Source organism: Aphelocoma coerulescens, assembly GCF_041296385.1.
Source record: "Aphelocoma coerulescens isolate FSJ_1873_10779 chromosome W unlocalized genomic scaffold, UR_Acoe_1.0 ChrW_unloc_scaf_4, whole genome shotgun sequence".
In the NCBI taxonomy this organism is placed as follows: domain Eukaryota; kingdom Metazoa; phylum Chordata; class Aves; order Passeriformes; family Corvidae; genus Aphelocoma; species Aphelocoma coerulescens.
The window spans coordinates 2,373,875-2,390,989 of NW_027184083.1; the positions used below are offsets into that span (position 1 = coordinate 2,373,875).

The following is a 17,115-nucleotide window of genomic DNA, read 5'->3' on the forward strand; positions in this document are numbered from 1 at the left end:
AGATCTCTTAGGTTCCCAGCCTGGTCCCTATTGCCTTATGTTTGGATACTATGGCTATAACGGCAATTTAAAGCCCCAACAGCTGATCAATGATAGCACATGGCTGAGCACAACCATGTTGTGGTACTCTAACAGAACCGCTTACTGTAACGATTTGGTATGGCCTGCCCCAAGCCTCCCAAAACCCAGAGCGCTCCCCCCAGGGACCTTCCTTATTTGCGGAGATAGAGCATGGCCCGGAGTACCTTCTAATCCATTAGGGGGGCCGTGTTATTTTGGGAAGCTAACAATGTTTGCCCCTAGCATCCAGCAAATCCTAAGCATCACGCACAAACAATCACGACGGAGCATTCGTCAGTTAGGCCCTGATTGCAGAGACTGTGGAATTATGGGAACCCTCTGCTGTCTTTTTCGCCTCTCTCCTAGCCCCAGGAGTCGCGTCAGCACACGCCCTCACCCAGCTTAAGAAGCTCACATGCTGGGCAGGCAAGCAAGCAAATGTCACCTCAGACGTGTTGAGCGAACTCGCTACAGATGTAGATAGCCTACACCATGCACTGCTGCAAGATCGTGCAGCCATTGACTTCTTATTGCTAGCACAAGGCCATGGCTGCCAAGAGTTCGAGGGGATGTGCTGCTTTAATCTATCCGATCACAGCACTTCCATCCATAAGCAGCTGCAATGGCTGCGAAAGCATACTTAGAAGCTTACTGTAGAAAGCAACCCCTTTGATCAATGGCTTGCTAGCCTCTTTGGTAATCTTTCCCCTTGGATGCAAACCATTTTGACAGAAGCTCTTTGCTGGCTCAGTATAATTTTTGCCATGCTGCTTATTATCTGAATAGCTTATTCTTGCATTATTTGCCAAGTAACAAAGATCACAAACAATGTCCTGCTTGTGCAAAAAGAGAAAACGGGAATTGTGGAAGGATGGCTGCAAGAAAGAGGATATGAAACCTAAGAGCTGCCGAGAGCTGCTGCAAGCTCAGCAGCTAACCACAAGAATGAGCAAGGTCAGCAGGACCGTGAGCCTGCCTGCTAGGCAATGATAGGATCTTGCGGTTAGCGAAACACAGATGTGAGTTACAGCCCTAACCACAGCTGGGCAGAGCTAAGAAAATGTAACCTTTAAGAATTATCCAATCAACTAAAGACAACTATGATTAGCTAATAAAGCCGGCTATAAATGTAATTGCAGAATCACTAATAAACGAAGCTTGCTTACAAATCATATTGATTGTCTGCATCTTCCCTCATCCTCCACATACATCCTTAAAGGAACTGTGGCCCATAGATAAGGCCACACTGAAACAGGTGCACCTTGAAGCCACTGTGGCTGTGGATACTGTGGCTGGTGGTAAGGAGTTTTTTATTTTAACTATTTTTGGTAATAGTTTTGGCACTCCAGATGGGACCCTACTCCTGACATTCAACAAATCTGAGGGATCTCAGGACCTCCAGCTGGCACCAAGGGATTCTCTGGAAGAACCTTTGATCCCGGGACCAAAGGGAATCAGAGCAAGACCCCTGGTAAGATAAAGGCATTCTTTACTTTAAAGGTGGTAACCTGACCGTAAGACACAGAGAAAGCTTTGCACAGTTGGGTTTAAAGGTACCTAAGTTAGGAACAGGAAAGGGTTAGAGTCCCTTCTAGGAGCTCCTAAACAGTAATTGGTTATAATGGGTAACAAAACATTGAAAGAGGTATTGGACTTGTTACTTCTGCGATGTATCTTGAAACATTGACAACAAATTGGGGGTGATCCTCTTACGTGGGAAAAACTTGTAAAACATTGTAGTCAGTGCTGGCCACTTCACGCATTGAAAGATCAAGAAAAATGTCCTAAGGACGGAACTTTACAGTATAATGCCATATTGCAATTCATGTTGTTTTGTAGAAGGAAGAATAAGTGGGATGAAGTTCCTTATGTAGACTTGTTTTTCACCTTAAGAAATCATCCAGAATGGCAAAAGGAATGCAGGAGGACCCCTCAAGATCCAATAATTTTAGCACTTGAAAAGGAAAGGAAAGGCAAAGGGTTGAAGAGATGTTGTTCTGCATGCAGCATAGGACAAAGCTGCCTAAAGTGCAGGAGAGGGGAGGAGGAAGATTTAGAAGTGATGGTTACTCCTCAGCAAAGAATGGGGGGGGAATGATGAATCACCAGGAAATGTGTCAAGACCTATGAGTAGGTCATGGGAAAGTGGACTGGAATAGAGACAATATTTTGGAGGATCAGAGAATTTCAGTCTGATTGTGGGATGCACTAGAAGGTAGCAAGGAGATGTTGGAGGAGATGCCAGGGAAGTTCTTATGGCTCTCGTCTGACAGACAGTCAGGAATCATGGTCCAGTAACAGTAAAAAGTCCATTTTCAGTAGTGCATTTAATGTCATGGAAGCAGGCAGCAGGAGTTTATAGGGAAGACCTGAATAGAGTTGCTAAAGTATTTGAAATCATAATTAGGACTCAGGACCCTGACTGGAATGATATACAAGTCATGTTAGATATGTTGTTGGATAATACAGAGAAGATGGTGTTGAGCACGGCCAGAAAGCAGGTGGAGGGGGCACATACTAAGGGAGACTTAGAAGGAACTGTAGATCAGAATTTTCCTTCAACAGATCCAAGGTGGGACCCCAATGTACCTGGGACCCAAGTTTGTTTAACAAGGTATCAGAGATGGGTATTATTTGGTGTAAAGCATGCTATACTGAAAGCCATGAACTGGTCAAAACTGTATGAGGTAATGCAGGACGATACTGAATCCCCCACGACCTTAATGGAATCATAAAAATGACTGCCAGAATATATACTAATCTGGATCTTGAGAAACCAGAGGAAGCAGTACAGTTAGCAACTTTCTTTATAGGGCAGTCAGCCCTGGATATTAGAAGGAAACTCCAGAAATTAGAAGGAGCAGAATCACGTGACTTAGGAAAGTTGTTATAAGATGCTTGGAAAGCATATCGCAACAGAGATAACGAAAAAGAAATGTGACAGTTTAAAAGCAAAAATAAGAGACACGAGAACCTACTTGGGACTCTAGAGGGAGCTAAGGGACCAGCTAAAAGGGTAGGGGGAAGAGGGGTCGGAGAGGAACAGGGGGAAGGGAAGGCAGGGGGCTCCCACGGTTTCCCTGACAATGATTAGGAGAAGATCAGTGTGCGCTTTGTAAGAAAAAGAAAAGGGGCATTGGAAGCGAGAATGCCTGTAGGGTGGGAAACTAGATCCATCCTTACAGGCTATTACATTAGAAAGTGAAGATTCACAGAATCACAGAATAAGCTGAGTTGGAAGGGACCCACAAGGAAGATCGAGTCCAACTCTTAGCCCTGCATAGCACCATCCCCAAGTCACACCATGTGCCCAAGAGTATTGTCCAAACGCTTCTTGAACTTAGGTAGGCTTGGTGCTGTGACCATTCCCTGGGCAGCCTGTTCCAGTGCCCAACCACCCTCTGGATGAAGAACCTTTTCCTAATATCCAACCTAAACCTCCCCTGACACAGCTTCAGGCCATTCCCTTGGGTCTTGTCACTGGTCACCACAGAGAAGAGATCAGTGTCTGCCCCTCCTCTTCCCCTCACAAGGAAGTTGTAGACTGCAATGAGGTCTTCCCTCAGTCTCCTCTTCTCCAGGCTGAACAGACCAAGTGACTTCAGCCATGCTTCATACAGCTTCCCCTCAAGGCCCTTCACCATCTTTGTTGCCCTCCTTTGGATGCTCTCAAAGAGTTTAATGTCTTTCTTATATTGTGGTGCCCAAAACTGCACACAATATTCAAGGTGAGGCTGCTCCAGCAGAGTAGAGAGGGACAATCACCTCCCTTGACCAGCTGAAGGTGCTTTTCCTGATGCACCTTAACCACTACCCTACCACTGTGAACTTGCTTAGTATCTGTTGCTGCCTGTTCCGAGCTTACCTTCCCCCTCCCCAAGACAAGCCAGGACTTGCCTCTGCCATGTGCTCCTGAACTCCTTTGTTCCAAGCACGGGCAAAACCAAATGTAACTCAAACTCTTTAGCAGTGTCTGATTGTCCAGTCACCCCTGGTCCACCTCCAGTCCTCCCCTTTCCTCTTCTCCGCATAAAAGAAGGGCCCAAGACAGGGCCCGCCCTCTTTGGCTTGTGTTCCTTCTGTGAACATCTTGTCTCTGTCTCTATTTGAAAGCTTCTAATTGCAGGAATTGGCAAACAAAAGCTATATTTCTCCCTCTTTGCTTTTACTGGTGGTATCAGTTTTGCAGCTACTATTTGCCGCTTTTAGAGCTACTGAAATGATAGATTGCCCGTGCTACCTCTCTAGGCTGCCCAAGGCTTTCTAAGGCATTGAACTACGATCCTAGCTGGTAAAAAGCTGTGAGCATTTTCCACAAGTATCCCTTCCAGTCCCGCGTCCAGGTCATTAATGAAGATGTTAAAGATTACAGGGCCAAGGATGGAGCCCTGTGGAACCCCACTAGTGACAGGTCACCAGTCTGATGTCACGCCATTCACTAGAACCCTTTGTGCTCAACCCATGAGCCAGTTGCTCACCCATCACATGGTGTGTTTATCCAGGTGAATGCTGGACATTTTGTCCAGAAGGATCCTGGGAGACACAGTATCAAAAGCTTTACTGAAATCCAAAAAGATTACATCAACTGGCTTCCCTTGATCAACTAGGTGGGTTAACTTGTCATAAAAGGAAATCAGGTTTGATAAGGAGAACCTCCCCCTCATGAAACCATGCTGGCTGTGACCGATGACTGCATTGTCTTTCAGGAGCTTTTCAATACGTCCCAGAAAAAATCTTCTCCATAACTTTACCAGGCACTGAAGTGAGACTGGCAGGCCTGTAGAAGAGACCACCTGGTGGAACAGGTAAACAGGGAAATTCACCTAGACATTATTGGCAGGTGGGTTTCTCTGAATTACCTAGTAAAAACAGGTATAGGTATCTTTTGGTATTGGTAGATACATTTTCTGGCTGGCCAATAAAGCCAGGTAAGTGGTAAAAATTATGCTTAAAGAAATCATACCCAGATTTGGGTGGCCACTTGGATGTCTTCAGATAGAGGCCCACATTTTATAGCAGATGTGGTACAACAGCTGAACAAGACCTTAGGTATAAAATGGAACTTACATATCCCTTAGCAACCACAGTCGAGTGGGAAAGTGGAAAGGATGAATCAGACTTTAAACTGACATATTAGTGAAATGTGCCAAGAAACCTCTTTAAAATGGTCACAGGCCCTTCCTCTGGCTCTTTTGCAAGTCAGAACTCAGCCAGGGTCAAAAACTAAAGTGAGCCCCTTTGAATTGCTGTATGGACAGCCATATCAAACACCATCAATTCCAGAAGAAATACATTTAAAGAGAGAAACAGATTTAAATCTATACTTGATTTCTTTAGGAAAAACCCTAGCTGGACTCAATTGGTTTGTAACTATTGGGACCAGTTTCTTTGGATGCACTTTTCATCCGTACCAGCCTGGGGATTTTGTATATGTAAAGATCTGTGTATTGGGTTTGCATGGCCAGGTTTTGGTAGCGGAGGGGCTACAGGGGTGGCTTCTGTAAGAAGCTGCTAAAAGCTTCCTCTGTGTCCAGCAGAGCCAATGTCAGCCAGCTCCAAGACAGATGTGCCACTGGTCAAGGCTGGGCCAATCAGAAGTGGTGGTGATGCCTCTGTGATTATGTATTTAAGAAGAAAAAAAAGTTATTGCACAGTTGTAATTGCAGCCAGAGAAGAGACAAGTAAGTCTCCCACAGCATACTCCTGGAAAAGCTGGCAGCCCAAGGCTTGGACAGGAGCACTCTCCACTGGGTCAGGAACTGGCTGGATGGTCGGGCCCAGAGAGTGATAGTGAATGGTGCTGCATCCAGCTGGCAGCCAGTCACCAGTGGTGTCCCTCATGGATCTGTACTGGGACCAGTTTTGTTCAATATTTTTATTGATGACATGGATGAGGGTATTGAGTCCTTCATTAGTAAATTTGCAGATGACACTAAGCTGGGAGCTTGTGTCGATCTATTGGAAGGAAGGAGGGCTCTGCAGAGAGACTTGGATCGGTTGGATGGATGGGCAGAGTCCAACAGGATGAAGTTTAATAAGTCTAAGTGCCAAGTTCTGCATTTTGGCCACAATAACCCCCTACAACGTTACAAACTGGGGACAGTGTGGCTGGACCGTGTCCAGGTGGAAAGGGACCTGGGGGTGCTGGTCAACAGCGGACTGAATATGAGCCAGCAGTGTGCCTTGATGGCCAAGAAAGCCAACAGCATCCTGGCCTGCATTAGGAACTCTGTGGCCAGAAAGAACAGGGAGGTCATTCTTCCCCTGTACTTGGCACTGGTGAGGCCACATCTTGAGTACTATGTCCAGTTCTGGGCCCCTCAGTTTAGGAAGGACATTGAGATGCTTGAGTGTGTCCAGAGGAGAGCAACAAGGTTGGTAAGGGGCTTGGAACACAAGCCCTATGAGGAACGATTGAGGGATCTAGGGTTGTTTAGCCTGGAGAAAAGGAGACTTAGAGGTGACCTTATAGCTCTCTACAACTTCCTGAAAGGAGGTTGTAGACAGGTGGGGGTTGGTCTCTTCCACCAGGCAGCACCTGACAGAACAAGAGGACACTGTCTCAAGCTGCGTCAAAGAAGGTATAGATTGGATATTAGGAAAAAGTTTTTCACGGAAAGAATAATAAAGTACTGGAATGGTCTGCCCAGGGAGGTGGTAGAATCACCATCTCTGGATGTGTTTAAAAAAAGACTGGACATGGCACTTGGTGCCATAGTCTAGTTGAGGTGTTAGGGCATGACCTCGATGATCTTGGAGGTCTCTTCCAACCTCGTTATTCTGTGATTCTGTGAAGAATATGTGACAGGAACAACTCTGCAGATACCAAAGTCAGTGGAGAAGGAGGGGCAGAAGGTGCTCCAGGCACCAGAGCCGAGATTCCCCTGTAGCCTGTGGTGAAGACCATGGTGAAACAGCTGTGTCCCTGCAGCCCATGGAGGTCCACTGGGATGCAGAGATCCACCTGCAGCCCATGAAGGAGCCTCACACCAGAGCAGGTGGATGCCTGAGATGAGGCTGTGAACCCATGGGAAACCTGTGCTGGAGCAGACTCCTGGCAGGGACCTGTGGAGAGAGGAGTCCAAGCTGGAGCAGATTTCCTGGTAGGATTTGCAGCCCTGTGGGGGACCCATGCTGGAGAAGGCTGTTCTTAAAGGACTGCGCTTCATAGAGGAGTGACCATGTTGCAGTGGTTTGTGGAGAACTATCTCCCATGGGAGGGATACCATGCTGGAGCAGGGGTAGGACTCCTCTCCCTGAGCAGTGTCAGAAACAACCTGTGATGAACTGACCCCCATTTTGTGGCACTGTCTTATTTTCCTTCTGATGATCCTGCTCTGATTTTGTTAGTAATCAGTTCAATATCTCTGATTCGAGTCTCTTTTGCCTTTGACAGTATTTGGAGTGTGATCTCTCTCTGTCCTTATCTAAACTTTTAAACTGTTATATTTTCTCTTCCCTGTCCAGCTGCAGAGAGGAGTGATAGTGTAGCAGGACATCTAACCCCCCACAAGAGCTTATCTGTTGTTTTTTTAACTAGTCAGACAACTCAAACAGGACAATCTGTCTTGTAGTGAGTTATTTTGGTGCCATGGGGTTAACAACGGTCTGGCATCTGGAAGATAAGATGGATTTCTGACTGACAGACACCTCACTTTACAAACTATAAAAACTACAAAAAACTTTCACAAAGCAGAAATCTTCTATACATTTCCATGGAAACTTGTGGGGTTTCTCCCATGAGTAGGGGTGCCTGCTTCACGGTTAGTCCCCCAGAGGTTAAGTGAAAAGAATCTGTACATTTTCATCATGTTGGTAGTAAAGTTACATTTGACTCCTAATCAATACTATTTCTTTTGCTAGCTTTAATACAGGTACCTTGATATCGTACACTGTGTTATGTTATGCTGTAATCTACTGGTAGTTCTTTTTAGTTTTAGACTGTGTAGTAATGATGCCTTTTCCTGGTCTTAAAATCAAGAGTCATACACGGTTAGAAGGGGAAAAGGGATTTTACCTCTGTATTTATTTTAAGGATCCTTAGGTGCACACGTCTGTTGCAGTGGGGATACTGCAACACACCTATATCAAACCAGGAGTCCCGTGGAAAAGAAACAAATATATACGGACGGATTCTTGCTAGATGTTTCAGAGATGTTTATTTCCCCAGCCGCATGGCCAGGCTCTGCTGAGGGACTCTGCCACAGTCACAGGAGCCGAGCTGCTTTGCCCGCGCAGGGGAACACAAACCAACCAATGGGGAACGAGGCTGACCAGGGGCAGGGAAACCCCGTGCCTCCCTCAGGGCTACATGGCGCGGGGGAGGGACCCCAACATCTCACCCGTTTTATTTTAATAAAAGGAGAATGAAGACAATTGGATAAACATAACAAGAACAGTTTCAAAACAAAACAAGCCACCCTCCTGAGTCTTTAAATGTCCAAACAAATTCATTGGAACATCTCAGGGCTGACAGAAGGGAGACAGAACTCTCTGGACATGCCTGTGGGGAAACTGAGGCAGGAGAGGGTTTAATTTCTTTCCTCCCCCTTTTCATCCCCCCATCGGCATCGGAGAGGAATTTTTGGGGAAACAATTGGCAAAGGCAGGGTTTTGTGAGGGAAACCATGGATGAAAAAACGGATTGGGAATAAACTGGGGATAGGGTAAACTTAGGAAAGGATTCATATTGGGTATAGGGTAAAAGGGGAAATTAGGCTGTGGGTAGGGAAATTGCTGGAATGGATATTGTTTATAATTTTGTGCATAACGGCTGCCTTTGACGGGAATACCTCCAGGCCCAGTAACATTCGCTGCTTGTAAACCCCTCTTTCCTTGCACTATATCAAATTGAACAACTTCCCCATCTCCTACACTTTGCAGGTAATTTTTAGGGTTATTCCTTTTAATGGCAGTTCTATGGATGAATAAATCTTCCCCTGTATCATCTCGTGTTATAAATCCATAGTTGTTTTTTACATTGTACCATTTCACAGTTCCTGTGACTTTCGTTGCTAGAACATCTCCTATCACGTGCTTGCGTGTCTGTCGTGGGTGCCGGTCCCGCGTGGCCGCCGCCTCGCCGACTCCGACGTCTCGGTCAGGCCCCTGCCCCGCGGCCGCTCTGCGCTCTCTGCACGGCCCCGCTCCAGTGCGTTTCTGGGCTCTGCGCGGCTCCGCTCCGCAAACTCCACGCTGCTTCGAGAGCGGCCTCGTTTCGGCTCGGCACTGCGCTGCGCGGCTTCTCGTGTCGCTGTGGAAACCGCCGCTTCTCCCTGCATAGGGCTCTCCGAGCCGTATGCACAGAGCGGGCTTCCACGCTGACCTCCGGTTCCTGGCTGCTCGTGGCCCACGGCACCCATGGCGCCTGCGGCGTCGCTCCCTCACTCGCGGCCGCATGGCCAGGGACCCCGAGACAGGGATGGGGTCCGCGGTAAGGCGCGCGCTCCCGAGGGGGCCGGGCGCATCCAGCGCAGGCACCTCCATTGGCACAGCTGCAGTCATGCGCTCCCAGGATGGCGGCCGCGCGGTCTCGGCCATGGGAGAAGTATGATCTTCTGCTTTAGGGGTAATGGGACCATACAAATGCTCCTCAAGAGCGTCAGTGATTATAAAGGATCCACGGACAGCTTCTATCGCTCGTCCATCCCTTAGCTTATCGCAGATCTCGTTCCAGAAACACTCCTGATGATATCCAGAAGGTTTGATATCAAAAAGTAAGTCTCGGGAAATATAGGGGAACTCTTTGAAAAGCCACATAAAGAAGTGTTCAAGATCTCCCGGTTCAAATACTTTTTTGTTTTGTTGTTCAAGGATTCCTTTTACTTCTAGATACATTTTTTTCTGTGGCTCAGAGAGCCCCATTTCCCACGATTCTTCCATAGTCCAGATATGCAATAGCAAAACAAAACTAAGAAGAGGAATCCAAAGTTTCCAGGGTTTACTCACACAAAGTCGCTTAGGGATCGGGGATCGTTCTGCCCTCAAATCTCCACCATTATGTTGCAGTGGGGATACTGCAACACGCCTATATCAAACCAGGAGTCCCGTGGAAAAGAAACAAATATATACGGACGGATTCTTGCTAGATGTTTCAGAGATGTTTATTTCCCCAGCCGCATGGCCGGGCTCTGCTGAGGGACTCTGCCACAGTCACAGGAGCCGAGCTGCTTTGCCCGCGCAGGGGAACACAAACCAACCAATGGGGAACGAGGCTGACCAGGGGCAGGGAAACCCCGTGCCTCCCTCAGGGCTACATGGCGCGGGGGAGGGACCCCAACACACGTCCAGGTCATATGCATTGAGATGCACCCTGACGAGTCTCTCCCCCCCAACATTGGGTATAACATTATAGGTTTTACTAATTAGCATATCTATCAAAGATTGCCCAATGAGAGGCTCGAGTGAGCTCCCCTCCCCAAGGAGCCTTCCCCTGGATGGTTCTATCTTGGTTTACAGAATGTGTTCTGGAGAGGACCTTGGGGTCTGGGGCACACTGATCCCTAGCTATGAAGCTTCTAAAATGTTTAGTCTCTTAGCTTAACAAACAAGTCTAAGAATGTAGGCAAAAAGCACTAGGAATACAGAAGATGTAAAAAAGGTATAACAGGGGTATAAAAGAAAAGGCAAATAATCTTCATGGCATCATTTGCCCCCTTTTAGAGACTAACAAAACTCTACCTTGTCTAGTCTCTACTCTATTCTTTACCTGCAGAACTGGTTTACACAACTGGCTGCTCCACAGGCAATTACACACATAATAACTATAATTACAGCTATTATGAACATTTCTTTTACCCAGGCCCAGTTTGGTAACCATGAGGTGAGGGTATCAAAAATATGACCAAAATTTAAGGTGTTATTTCTAGAAGCTACTTCATGTAGAATTTGAGTTCTTTTCCCAATTTCATCTAAATCTTTCTTAATTCTTCCATTAAAATGCCAATCAATGGCCAGTGACCCCTCCCATCTAGGGGTGGTAACTGAGTACAGATCCAGCAATTCTTATTCTTATTAAGAATTTTGGACCCATTTTGGACCACAGTCTTATGCAAATCATGGGGTGAACCCTGAACCATGGTTACCAGTTGGGCAAACAGCAAACATGTAAAAAAGTTTAAACTGCATCTTTCTGATTTGTATCAGTCTCTGTCTTCTTGGTGATTTTGGGAGCAGAATCTTTCTTCACCCTGGAGTAGTGAATCCACGGTCCCTTGCCAGCAACCTTGACTGCAGTAAAAGTGGTCAGCAAAACTTGGAATGGTCCCTTCCACTTGGCTTGCAAGGGGTTGCTGTCCCACCACTTGATGTAGACCCAGTCTCCAGGCTGGAACGGATGGGCAGGTGTGTCCAATCCTATTGGTTTGGATAACACGACGAATCTCTGGAACTTCTGCAAAGTGGAACTCAGAGTCATTAAATACTTTTGTAAATCATTTTTACCTCTCATATGAATTTCCCCCGGGATGTGTGGAACCTGGTATTTCCTGCCATATAATATTTCATAGGGACTTATGTTGTCCCTTCTCCTTGGCTGTATGCAGACTCTCAGCAAGGCTATAGTCAGGGCTTGAACCCATGTCATGGATGTCTCTTGAATATCTTGCAAATCTGGGTTTTGAGGGTCTCATTCATGCGTTAAACTTTGCCACTTGCCTGGGGCCTGTATGGTGTGTGCAGGTCCCAGGTAAGTCCCAAAATCCTGCTAACTTCCCCAACCACTGTTGCAACAAAATGTGGTCCCCTATCTGATGACATTCCCAAAGGAACCCTAAATCTTGGTATTATATGATTGAGCAAAGCTTTCACTACTACTTTTGCTGTGTTGGTGCGACAGGGGAAAGCCTCAGGCCATCCACTGAAGGTGTCAACCAGTACCAGTATATACCTGCATCCCTCTTTGCGTGGCATCTCAGCAAAATCTATTTGCCAATAATCTCTCGGGAGATCTCCTGTCTTTGTCACTCTTAGCACAACTCTCTTGCTTGTGTCAGGGTTGTTTTACAGCAGGTTTCAAACTTGCTTGTTACAGATTGTACAATATCAGTCATCCCTCTCCCTATCACTACTTTCTTCAAATGTTTTAAAAGATTTTTTGTCCTCCAGAGGGTACTTTCATGCTCTCGTTGGGCTATTTCCCGAAGGATCAGGGGTGGAACTATGACTTGTCCTACTGGGGTAACAGCCCAACCACCTTCTTTGATTTCAGCCTTAAGGAACTTAATTAATTTGTGATCCCTTGTACATACAAAAATGCTGTTAGAGAGGATTTTCTTGCTATTTTCTAAGTCCGTGAGAGACTTTTCTCTCTCACAGAAGAGGTGGCAGGGAATGTAAACAACCAAGCCACCTGCAACCTTGAAAAGTCTTGTTTATGGTATAGTAGAAAAATATTTTGACAATGGATGTTTTAGGATTTTAGCCAATCACCCCCAAGGGGTGGCTGGTCCTTTGTCCAATTAGACTATGAAGAAAAAAGTCTATAAAAGAGTTTGTAAAATAATTAAATAAATCAATCTTGCTGCACAACTCCTGCCTGCTGGATCTTCTCCTCCTCCTCCTCCCTATGGCTGCGGGACATGGTGCTATACCGTAGAAACCAGGCCTGCGGTAATATTTGGTGCTGCCCGACGTGATTTGCACTCTCTGACGTGTCCTGCTGTTGCGAGCCAATCCAAATTCCTCTAGAGGTACGCTGCTCCCCTTTGCCCCCCGGGACCAGGAGCTCCGACAGAACTGAGAAATGGCGAACAGCGGCTCACAAAACGACGCTGTCGTGCTGGTCTGGAGAGGTGTGTTTAGCATATTGCACACCTCCATTCCTGAAAACTCAGTTCGGGAATTATTAGACTGGGATGCTTTAAAAGGGATTTCCATGGATAGAGATAGTGCCCTGGACTTTGCCTTATGGCAGGAACTCGGATGCGCTGTCCGACAGGAGCTCCCAACTGGGGACTCAGCAGCATTAGAATTATACAAAACCTGGCGTTCGTTATTTATCCTGCTGACAGACCTTGACTGTGATAGCAGGGCTGGCTCGCCTATCTCGGTGATGAGTGACGGAGGAATGTCCGAGGGGGGCCCCGCTGACTGGGTTTGCGGGACAAATGAAAATGGATTCAGAAAATCCCCCCCAGCTCCACAGGCAGAGCCTGCGCCGGCTCACCCTGCACAATCGCAGGATTCCACAGCCTCCAGGAACCCCGCGCCACCAGAGGCGGGGGGGTCAAGGCAGCGGGAGGGCGCACAGCCTGCCTTGCCGTTCGGCTGGGCGGCGGCCACGGCTTATCCAGGGCCTCAGATCAGCGGCTTAGCCACTTGGATGCCCAGAGAGGCTCCTAGTTCGGTTCCGTATGGACCTGGATCTAACTTCTTAGCCGGCGTAGCGCTGGGCGTGCCTGCACCTAGACTCCCTGGGTGTGGTCCGCTGCCCTCCCTGGCGCTGGACTGTTCTCCGCAGTCGCAGAACCGAGCCATCGACCTTTTAGTGCAGCATTTGCCTTTGCTGATGGAGCTGCAAAACCTATCCCGAAGGATGGAGGAACTCCTCACCCTGCTAGAGCGGCGAATGCCCGAGCCCGCGCTGGCCGCGCCGGCCCCGCCGGCCGCGCCGCCTGCGCCCCCCCCCCCCCCCCCCCCACCATCTGCGGGAGACGCGGCTCCGAGCCAAGAAACGGCGCGGCCGGCGGCGAACCCGGAAGCGGCGCAGCCACGGGAAAACCCGGCAGCAGCGGCGGCTGCGGAGACGCGGCCAGAGACGGCGGTTGCGGAGCAGCGGGCAGGGGTGGCGGCGCCCAGAGCGACCGCCGAGAACGGGCCAGCGGCGGCAGCGCCGGGCGCGGCTGGGGAGCGCGAAACAGCAGTGGCAGCGGCGACCGCGCCGAACGCAGCTGCTGTGCCAGAGGCGGCGGCGCCGAGAGCAGCTGTAGCCCCAGAGACAATGGCAGCAGTTCCAGTACCAGTTCGGTCGGGGCTGGCCGAGACGGCCTCCCGTATAGAAACTGGTGTAAAAACTGCCGCGCAGCCAGCTGCAGTCTGTCCTGTCTGTTCTGCCTCTAGCGAACTTAGCCAAAGTTCCCCTCCATGTAAATTTCTGTTCACTTCCAGCACTCCAAAGTTGCCTTTGCCTGATGATTCCTCGTCAGGCAGTGAGGCAGATGAGGTGCTGGCCCCAGGTCGTCAGGCGGCTGTAGCCACGCGGCGAAGAAAAAGGCTGCGCCAGTCTCGCCCCTGGACCTTTCAGGACTGCACGGTAACAGTGGGTCCGACGCATTATAATCGCTTCTTAGAGTCCCTTAAGATGCGAGCATTGGAGGAGGATGACTGGAGGTCATTAGAAATCCTTGGAATGCCATATAGATCTGAGGATTCTGGGGGTAACCGGGGAGCTGTTACACTCCATCCACAGGCTGTGCCAGAAGTTCAGGATGGTAGTGTTTCCCCTAAAGGGGAGATCCAAGCTTTCCCAGTGTATAAGGCTCTCCCAGATTCAGGGGAGCATGACAAGCATGAGGTAATTGCTTGGAAAGTTGCCCAGGACCTCCAATCCAAGGTGGCACAATATGGACTTGGTTCTGCTGAGGTTATGCAGATAATAAGGGTGATAAACACAGATTTGCTTTCTCCATTTGATATCAGACACATGGGTCAAATTCTATTTCAACCTGTACAATTTGGAGTTTTTGAGAAAACCTGGAGAAAGCTGGCCGACAAGACTGCATTAGCAAATATGCAGCTCCCTGCTGCTGATCCTAGACAGACACCAGGAGTGGATGCTTTGATGGGGACTGGTCCCTTCTCTGATCCCAGTCTACAGGGTACCTTGTCCTCTAGCGTCCTGCAGCAAGCTCAACAGGTTGGCATGGCTGCCCTGTTGAAAACCATAGAGTTGTCTGCGCCCAGAAAGCGATATACTGAAATAGTTCAAGGGAAATCAGAGTCATTTCTCTCTTTTGTAGAGAAAGTCGCTGCTTCTCTCGAGAAGCAGCTTGAGGATGACGGGTTAAGACAGATGTTGTTAAGGCAGTTAGTGAGAGATAACGCAAATGAAGAGTGCAGAAAAATCATAGATGCCTTACCAGGGGATCCTGGGGTAACACACATGGTTGAGGCCTGTGCTAAGGTGGGATCTGGGAACCAGAAAAGGTCTGCTTTGCCTGCTTTCCTGCAGCCTGTTCACGCATCTTCTGGTCGTGAACCAAAGCCACCAAAACAGGTGAAGAAACGGAAGCGACCTAAGCCGAGCCAAAAAGAAAACACACCGAACCCCCTGTGCAAGAGGTGTGGCTGGCCAGGCCATTGTACGGGCTACCGTAGATCCCGGACTCATGCCGATGGTCGGCCTTTGTCGGGAAACTTCCGCCGGGGTGCAAGGAGCGGGAATTGCTCTCCGATGCAGTCGCTTCCCCAGAGAGTGGCACAGGTACAGGCACAGGCCTACCCAGCCACCCTAGAGACAGCACCCAGGGATCAGACGGGTTTGACGTCCACACCGCAGCTGCAGTCGTCCTAGACTCTAGCGGTATTTATAAGGTTCCCTTGGATGCATATGGACCCTTAGCCCAGGGATCCAGTGCGATGCTGGTGGGAAAACCTGATGTTGCCCATCAAGGAATCTTAGTGCACTCAGGAGTTATTGATGCTGACTTTAAAGGTCAGATTTGCGCTATGATCTCCATGCAAAAACCCCCTGTAACTATTCCTGAAAAGACCTGCCTTGCTAAATTAGTGCCTTTTAAGTCTTGTGTCCCCAGGGTAGAACAAATTCACTAAGATAACGGCAGTGGATCTACGGGACTTCTGCAGGCCTTCTGGACTGCAGACATCTCTGATCAAAGGCCACAGATGACATGTACCCTGGTCCTGCCAAGCGCCCAACCACCCCGGATTCAGCTTCGAGGTTTGATTGATACGGGTGCTGATGTAACTATCATCTTCTCCTCTGCATGGCTTCCCTCATGGCCTTTAGCCCCGGTGGGATCGGCCATCGCAGGATTAGGAGGAACCACACAGAGCTATTTAAGCGAACGGCCTGTGGTGGTGAAGGATTCAGAGGGGCACACAGCTACGATTAGGCCTTATGTTGCTACCACTTCCCTTAACCTTTGGGGACAGGATGTGTTGGCAGCTTGGGGGGTACGGATTGGGACAAATTTTTAGCAGGGGTCACTGTGCGTAAGGGCGCACAGTATCCTACACTGCCTTTGCGGTGGCTGACTAACACACCAATCTTTGAGCCGCAGTGGCCCCTACCAAAAGAGAAGTTAGATGCCCTCCATCAGCTGGTTCAGGAACAGTTACAACAGGGGCACCTTGAACCTTCTACTAGCCCCTGGAACACTCCTGTTTTCGTAATTAAGAAGAAATCAGGGAAATGGAGATTATTGCAGGACCTCCGGAAAGTTAATGCAGTAATGGAAGGTATGGGGGCATTGCAGCCTTGCATGCCCTCTGCCACCATGATTCCTACGGGATGGGACATCCTGATCATTGATTTGAAGGATTGTTTTTTCACAATTCCTTTGCATCCTGATGACAAACCGAAATTTGCCTTTACTGTGCCTGCCATTAACAATGCTGAACCTGCTAAGAGATACCAATGGAAGGTCCTCCCTCAAGGGATGAGGAACAGCCCAATTATCTGTCAGCGGTACGTTGCCCAAGCTTTAGCTGGAGTTCGCAAGCAGTTTCCTGATGCACGCTGCTACCATTACATGGATGATATCCTGGTGGCAGCGTCCACCCAGGACGAGCTGCTGAGAATACAGCCACAGCTGCTCGCTGCTCTGCATGCCTATGGATTAGAGGTAGCTCCAGAGAAAGTTCAACAGCTTCCTCCTTGGAAATATTTAGGAGTGAGAATATTGGACCAAACTATCCAATGCCAAGAGGTGCAATTCCCAGATTCAATTAAAACCTTGAATCATGCCCAGAAGCTGTTGGGTGTCATCAACTGGTTACGACCTTATTTAGGTCAACCTGCGAATCAGCTTTCCCCGCTTTTTAATACATTAAAAGGGGATCCTGGTCTGAATTCACCTCGGGAGTTGACTCCGG

The 17,115-nt window shown here is 48.5% G+C and overlaps 1 long non-coding RNA gene and 1 pseudogene across 1 annotated transcript in view; both read left to right on the forward strand.

Moving 5' to 3' along the window:
• Nucleotides 1-1,244: 1,244 nt before the first annotated feature.
• Nucleotides 1,245-17,115, forward strand: part of LOC138102897 (uncharacterized) — a 40,589-nt gene continuing 24,718 nt past the window's right edge. Inside the window, exons 1-2 of the long non-coding RNA XR_011147604.1 lie at nucleotides 1,245-1,315; nucleotides 1,396-1,531. This is a non-coding gene — a long non-coding RNA (uncharacterized lncRNA). The remainder of the gene's footprint in view (nucleotides 1,316-1,395; nucleotides 1,532-17,115) is intronic.
• Nucleotides 5,947-6,783, forward strand: LOC138102882 (uncharacterized; annotated as a pseudogene).